Source organism: Nicotiana tomentosiformis, chromosome 3 (assembly GCF_000390325.3).
Source record: "Nicotiana tomentosiformis chromosome 3, ASM39032v3, whole genome shotgun sequence".
Taxonomy (NCBI): domain Eukaryota; kingdom Viridiplantae; phylum Streptophyta; class Magnoliopsida; order Solanales; family Solanaceae; genus Nicotiana; species Nicotiana tomentosiformis.
The window spans coordinates 90,602,286-90,610,575 of NC_090814.1; the positions used below are offsets into that span (position 1 = coordinate 90,602,286).

An 8,290-nucleotide genomic window follows, 5' to 3' on the forward strand; every position below is an offset into this window, starting at 1 on the left:
ATAGACACAAAAATATTGGCCAAACAGAAGAGACAGAATTCGAATAAAATTTGTTTCATATGAAAGACATGTAATTTTGGACCTGCAGTTCAAACACTTGAAAGTATAAAGTTAATGGTGTGTGCAATTATCTTTATATATCTTATATGTCTAGCATGACATAAAAACTCGATATGCATCTAAAGTCTATTCATATGGCTTATATGACTTAACTTATATGACAATCCCTGAAGGATTTAAATTGCTTAAAGCATATAGAATTCTAGGTCATGAAGTACTACATCCTAAGTGCAATTTGTGCACATTTATATCTTGCTATAATTATAAGCATGATAATGTGATAGTGAGAATTTTTATCTCTATGGAGATATTGAAAAGATCATTTCACGATATTATATGAAGACATTATATATCTATCAAGAATAATTATTTCAAGGTGCAGCATATTCATTGGAATTAATATGGTTGAGTTGTTCACCAAATCTCTACCGATGTCAACCTTCAAGAAGGTAGTGTACAAGATTGGGATGCGAAGGCTCAAAGATGTAAATTGATGCTCTTATCATGGGGAGTTAATACGCGTTGTACTCTTTTTTCCTTATAAGGTTTTGTCCCACTGAATTTTTCTTGCAAGGTTTTTAACGAGGCAACCAAAAGGCGTATTTCTAAACATGTGTACTTTTTTTCCATTAGTTAAGGTTTTAAAGAGGCATATTATCTATTGAATATACATTCAAGGGGGAGTATTATAAATGGAATTGTATTTTGAGGTGAATACCTATATTTTAGTAAATAAAGCAACCATGTTCAAAGCCCAATTTACAACTCTAAAATTTACATGTTTCGCATCTATGAGTCTCACTCACTGTATTAACATTAACAGCACAACCTGGACTTTAACTTTTGACAACTGGAAGTTAACTTTGGTGATAAATGATAATCTACGTAAAAAATTATACACCCTCTGGTAAGATAAATGTTCTTCCTTCTCATAGTTTTGTGTAGCAACGGCTTTTCTTCGTAGAAAGTAGTGAAATCAATGAAACCCAGCAGAGCACTGAACGCCGAAAGCAAGGAATTTCAGGTCAATTAATAAGTGTAACACGATTTTGCACTAATTCATAAATTTGTAGATAGAAAGTTAAGAATTTTACTGATAACAGAGGAAATCCCAAATTTTAACTCAATATCTAATAGTGATGGAGAATTCATGGGAAGGGATATTGTAAAATTAGGATTCTTTTTGGGGGAAATTGGTAGATCGTGCTAGGGTTTGTGAATTTCAGAAATTGATAAAATTTGGAGTTTTATCTTCTTCATCCTCAATAGTCCAGAAAGAGGGTCGTCATTCATGTAGCTAAGGGCTCAAAGTTAACTCCTTTTCACTGTAAGACCTTCTTCGGCGCTTCATTTGCAGTCTTTATGATTATTTTGGTTTGAAAATTGTTTTAGCGTCTGTTGATTTTGGTCTGTTAATCAATATTTCATTTTTTTAATGGATATTATGAGTAGTAGGGTTGGGTTCATGTTGATTTTTGTTTTATCTAAACCTGTCGAATGTTGAAGTATAGCTGTTTGCAACAGAGTTTAAACACAATTCATTACTGCTAAAATATTGGCAATATAAGAGTTTTTGCTTGGCTGAAGTTTTATTATTGAGCATCAATAAATCCCCTAAAGATTATGTTGTACAAACTACGTCATTGTGCCCGGGCTATAGACAGGCAACTACCCATTAAACTATATTAGAAGTGCAAGTTAACATGTGAGACAGGCGGCTCTTTCTCGACATCTCTGCTTGCCGAGGACATTGGTGTTTCAAAAAAAAATTCACGGTAATTGGCAGCTACCTCTACTAATAATCGCCGCTTCAGCTTTAAGTTTATCCTTTTGCTTTGCATTTTTTGGTCACTTTTCCTTTGGATTTAGCTACCCTATTTTGTAATTTGTATAATCTTTGCGTGTTTGTCGAAGCTAAATTTTCAGAGACGAGCTAAAGGCCAAAGAATTTCAACGCGTCTGATGATAACTTACGATGGGTAGAGGCTATGTCCAGTGGATTGTGTTTATCTCAGGTTTGCTGAGAAACTAAATTATTTTCTTAAATTCTCTTACAATCAAGGTTTGTTAGTTGTGATTATAATCTTATTTATTGGTTTGATCTACATATATTTTGAATTTTTACCCTATTCAAATGAAGGCCAAGGTTTAGGTGGACTCATTTGGTCATCTTTTTGCAACATTGGTAACGTCGTCTTCCGCCAGCTGCACTTGTACTCTGTCAAGGTAATTACATGGGTTTAAAAGTTTTTCCGCTTTTATGTTGTGTCTTTTACTAAAATAAAAGCATACCTTAATCTCTTTATGTACTAAAAAGAAGTTAACTCAAAGGTAATCTTCTTCCCAGTAAAAACAAATAGAAAAACAGAGGACGCTATGTAAACTCAGAATTATATCAATATCAACTTCAAGGATAAAAGAAGGTTTTCCTGCCTATTGTTAAAAGCCTTTTTTGGGATTGGGATCATTGATATAAAAAAGTTTTTGGTTGACATCATACTAGAAGTACCGTGAAACTAACCGAGTTCCAATATGGTAACTTCTTTTTCTATCTCTATTGTATTTCTTAATTTTCTATTGAATATCCCAGTATATTTTATTGATTTGATCAGTTTTACTACTACGATATTAGAGAGTAACTCAAACAGGTGTTGAAAGTATTGCTATTTGTGTTACAATGCAAGAAACTCTCTCCCAGGTCATTCCCACTTTCATCCTCTTTCTCAATCTATCTTCTGGTTCTACTTCTGAGATTTGATCTGTGTGTTCTGCGGCTCTCGATGGCCTTTTGCAGTAATCATATCTGCTTACTGTAATTTTTCATAATATAATTTAATTTGTTTTATGGGAAACATGCCAAACATTCAATGTTTGGAATTACTCAAAGCTACCAACGACGTTTTCTTCTTTTACTTCCTGTGTAGCGCTTATTTAGAAATATTTCTACCAGTATTGCCAAAAGGTTATATCTATTTTTTTGACTTATACTAATTCGACTCCATATTTTCCTTTTGGTTTTCTGCTGTGTTTGATATATGTAACACTGAAGTTTTACACTTTGAAACCTCACCGCATAATGATAATTCTACTTTTGAAAAGATTTTTGTTTTTGTCAATGAAGTTTTAGAATAAAAAGAGTTCGCCAGAATGTTTTAGACAATTTACTTGTAGTTCAGCAGATGCACTAATAAAATACATCTTTTCCTTGAAGAACTTGCAGAATTACAGAAACTTAGCCAAATAATTTAACATAGTAATTCTAAAGTCATTTGTACTTATTTTGGCACTTTCTGTTTCAATAATTGTTAATGTTAACGGTTTAGATGCACTATTTGATGGAGAACTTGTGATGTTTGTAGCAAAAGTACTCAACTAAGAACTCTAAGGAGCAACAACTGAAAGAACTATGATTTTGGTCATTTCAATGATTTCCTCTGCAGAAGACTACTTGGTTCTTTTAAATGAAATTAAAAGTTTGATTCTTTGTTAGTGAAGAACATAGCTTTTTAACTTGGTTGTTCGTGATATAAGAAAGTCTGTAAAAAAATGAATTATGTCTTCAGTATTATCATTGGTCAAATTATCATTTGGAGACTTTCTATGGATATATCTGCTAAAGATGGATATATCTGCTATCTCACCTTAGACCAAGTATTAGGTGATTAAAACCCAAATTCTTTTTTTTTCTTACATTCTTTTTCTTTTCTTAACATTTGAATATTCACGTTCTTAGTATATAGATTGTGGATATATCACTAAGCAAAGCTATAGATGTGATTGGTGCGAAGTGTGGGAAGTCATTCTGCTGGTGTTGTGACAACATTTTATGCAAGTTCAGAAAACTTTGTGAATGAAATGAAAAATCAGTACATATAAATGGGTGTAATGGGGATTTTAATTTACATTGGGTGCAAATGTGCTCGGAAGTTGAGGCAGGGCCGTTGAGAGGAGAGATACATTTTGAGTTCTTGGGAAACAGAACATAATAGCTTTATCTTATTCAAAGCTAGAGCAATATTTTTGTAGACATGATTCAATTGATAAAACAAATCATGTTGTATCCTCTTTTGTCTAATATTTTCCGTTATTGGTTTACATTTATGGTTCAGTATATTAAGGCCACACACTTGTGCTATTTTGCCTCAATTGATAAAACAAATCATGTTGTTCCTTTATTTGTAAGAAATTTGTAAAAATTAAATAAAGTATAACCAGTTTTGCGACAAGTTCCTCAAGACTAATCAATGCACATTTATTTATTGCTATTCAGATTTTCACATTTGGCCATTTTCATCATACACCTAACCTAATTAGAGAGGACTGTAAACCACAAATAGAAAGTTTTTTTTATTTATTTTTGGAACCAAATAGAAAGTTGAATTTCACTCTTCAAGCATCCTCTGCTTCTGAATTTGCGACATTTGCCCTCCAGGAATAAAATATGATGAATTGACCACTATACTAATGGTTGTTAATTTGATTAGCTGTAAAGGGAACCCCCCTCAAGAAATAAATATACTACGCTAATTGCTATCAAATACATATATATGAATAGGCTTTCATTATCCGCTCGAAATATTTAATGAGTTAATTTGTGTGATCGAACTGCTTTGTTTTTAATATTAAAGAAACATGTGTAGTAGGGCGTCAACCTAACCTCCCTGAACATAAGATAGAAAAAACAAATAATATATTTACATATACTTTTAAACGCGTGTAATATAAAAGTCTAAATATCATCAAAAATATATTGTATCTTTTCCTTTAAACAATGTTAAAAGACGCTGATATATAGGAGCACCCCTCTAGTTCATTCCTAAATAATATCACATCAGAGTTCAAACCTTCCGGCCGTTTACAAATACAATACAATAAATTCCCTACACAAATATTTATGAGAGAGTATTTCGACAATATCACATCAGAGTTCACATTGTCATATTGCACGTGCAAAAGTAGAAGAAAATCCCTATTAACGAAAGATTATCGAAGCTTTTATCAGTAACTATAAATTACTACTCATTATTTTTGTTTACAGTAAAAATTCCAGCTAAATTAATTAATCATTTTGACATACTAACAATTAAGAGAGATCAACAATGAAATTGTAAGCCAGACTAGAACAAGACACGAGGCCCAAATAAACATTATATTGGGGTTGGTGAAGTGCGCCAGGCCCATGCTATAGTGCAATACCTAGGTGACGCTCGAGAGCCCAAATAGCAAGCTACCTTAATAGACTCTCTAATTGAGTTAATATCGTGTGAAGCGATAATCCACATATCAGATATTAAACTGATAAGAACAGATACTACACTTGATCTTAGCCAAAAAGGCCGAGAAAGGTATGCTTTGAACTGTTTCTTCCGGCCCATCTTATACGAAGCTCGTTCCTTTAGCTTTTGTTAAAATTCCGATGTGGGAGAAAAGAGCAGTCAACAACACAATATAAAGGAAAATCATATGCTCAAAAGAAAAAAAGGAACATACATTCAAGGAAATAAATCCCAGCAAATATCCCACGAAATATTTGATAAGAATTGGGAAAGCATAAAGAATATTGAGACGGAAAAAATCATAACACTCTTTCTTTTTCTAGGCAAATTTTGTATTACATATAGTAGTATTTGTAATTGTATGTATAATAAAAAGCTATAATTTCTTTGGCACCTTCTGCTTCCCTAATAAATATAAAGACAATAAAATCTTATTTTCATTTACTTTTCTGATGGAATATAGTAGTATATATAATAAGATTATGTTCATTCTTACTGTTTTGTTATAATAAGTTGTAACAACTTATTTGCACGGAGGGGAAAGTTCAAAATTTCTTTATGATTTTTAATTTGGGACCAACTCACTTATCTTCTTTTTTAAACATGATATAGTTTCTTCTCTCAAAATTCAAACTAATACTATGAATTATTAGTAAACACGTGTATAAGCTGCTAACCTCAATATAACAGTTTTTTTAAACATAATTTTCTTAAAATCAGACGTCAAACGAAGTTTAATTATTGAAATGTAGAGATTATATGGTTAGGTGTCTACCTTCTTTCACATTATAAATTAAGAACTTTACTTATAGGTTGAATTGCATTTATACTAAGGAGTTAGGTTTTCAGATGAAAATTAAAAAGATAATTAAGTTTTTATGTTTATAATTTGACATGTGTGTTTTCGGCAATAATTTTTAACTTTCCCTTTGGTGGAAATGCCATCACCTTCTTCCTTTGATAAAAAAAAGTAGTGTGGTGCACAAATTATGTATTCAAGTAAGGTTCAGGGAAGTACTGTTCCTTAGATATGTGATGTTGATAGTCCACCTATCATGTATTCAAGTAGGATCCAAGTATTAGTAATTGTTTCTACATAGGTGTTACGATCCAAAATTCTCATCTTCAGGATCGTGATGGCGTCTAACATTTTACTTGCTAGACAAGTCAACGTTAAAATAATCTTAACTATTTTAAAGCAAATTTAATTAAATACCGAATTATCAAAATACATCCCCGAATCTGGTGTCAAAAGTGCACGATCTACTAGAATAATACAAATAAAGGTCTGAATAAAATTCAAGTTGTTTGAGAGATAATACACGGCTGAGATAAAATAGAAAAGGACTTCAGAACTGCGAACGTTGTGCAGTTATACCTCAAGTCTCTTCTGAATAGCTGAATCCGAGCACGTCTATGGTACGCTACTGGGACCAACTCCAAAATCTGCACAAGAAGTGCAGAGTATAGTATCAGTACAACCGACCCCATGTACTGGTAAGTGCCGAGCCTAACTTCGACGAAGTAGTGACGAGGCTATGACAAGACACGTACATAATCAACATGTACAAGTATATACAAATACAAAGTAACAAGAATACAATAAATAACAATTTATCAATTGGGAGGGAACATGCTAAGGGAAATGATATAATAATTTCAGCAAAAGAAGTGTCACTTAGCAGCCAATTAATTCATTAACAATAAAATGAGCAAATGATAATATGAAAGTGGCACGGCACCACCCTTCGTGTTTTTACTCTCATTTGGCACGGCATCACTTTTCGTGCTTTTACACTCTCTGAAAATGACACGGCATCACCCTTCGTGCTTTTATACTCACAAATGGCACGACATCACCCTTCGTGCTTTTACACTCTTCCTTACCATGACAATGATATTATGAATAATTAAAATGGCACAGCATCACCCTTCGTGTTTTTACACTCTGCCTTACCATAAAAATAATAATATAAATTCGGAAGAGTATTTAAATGCGAGGATATACACGTATCAATCAATTCAATACCAGAATACTGACTTCACCTTCCAAAATATTCAACAATAATTAAATGAATAATAATTTCACGATTAATGATCAAATAATCAATAATAAACTTAAGCAGTAGTATCTTAATTAAATAGTGTATTTAGTATTAAAAAATATTCTTCATTGAATGTCATCGGGTGACAATCATTCGTTTGTCTTTATTGATAATATTCCCTTCGGGGTCTACCCGGTGCCAATCGAAGCTGACGTACCCAGGTCTTGATTTTCACGTGCCTCGCTTTTCGTCTGTCTCCGATTCCACGTGTCGCTTTATTATTCGAGTATTTAATACGAACCGATTTTACCCTATAAACTCATGCTATGGATATTCCCTCTTAAGGAATTCTTTTTTAAGTTATAAGTACGAAATATTGCAAGCATTGATGTTTTTATAAAGTAAACGATGCAGATATTATGTTGACAAATCTTGTGAAAAGCAATAGTATTCAGCCCGAGAAGTTTCAGTTATGTTTTTGGATCTTTTGTGCCAAGGAGATGATGTTGGTTCAATCTTGAAATCATAATTCTAGATGTGGGCTTTATAGTCTTAACCTTTTGGGCAGGGCGACATATTTTTACTTTCTCATCACATTGGTTGTGTTAAAGGAAAACATAGAATGCCCAACTAATTAGTGTTATCCGTAAAACAGTATAGTTGAATTTCTAGCGTGGTTTATAAACAAGCGAATCGATTTGACTCAAAAATGATAAGCAAATGAGAACAAAAATAAGATTATCAAATGTAATTGAAGAAGATAACAAGTCTGACAAAGAACTTAGCCTTTCTGATGACAAGAGTGAATGCAATGTTCAAGTGTTCCAATTGAGTGTAATAAGGTAATAGATTATAGTTTTTTGTGTATAGAGTTTCTTGTGTCTATGGTGGATGTTAGTCCTCCTATTT

General features: G+C 32.5%; 1 long non-coding RNA gene and 1 other non-coding gene across 3 annotated transcripts; one reads left to right on the plus strand and one right to left on the minus strand.

Annotated features, from left to right (window-relative positions):
• The first annotated feature begins 973 nt into the window (after positions 1 to 973).
• LOC104090998 (uncharacterized) lies at positions 974 to 4,123 on the plus strand. 2 transcript variants are annotated; one of them, XR_011414806.1, is made up of 2 exons: positions 974 to 2,122; positions 2,201 to 4,123. It is a non-coding gene; the product is annotated as an uncharacterized lncRNA (long non-coding RNA). The 2 variants fall into 2 exon arrangements; XR_011414805.1 differs by having other exon boundaries at positions 974 to 2,075.
• Positions 4,124 to 5,221: 1,098 nt separating this feature from the next.
• On the minus strand, positions 5,222 to 5,409 carry LOC117275470 (U2 spliceosomal RNA). The gene has a single exon (XR_004505641.1). It is a non-coding gene; the product is annotated as a U2 spliceosomal RNA (small nuclear RNA).
• Positions 5,410 to 8,290: the final 2,881 nt, after the last annotated feature.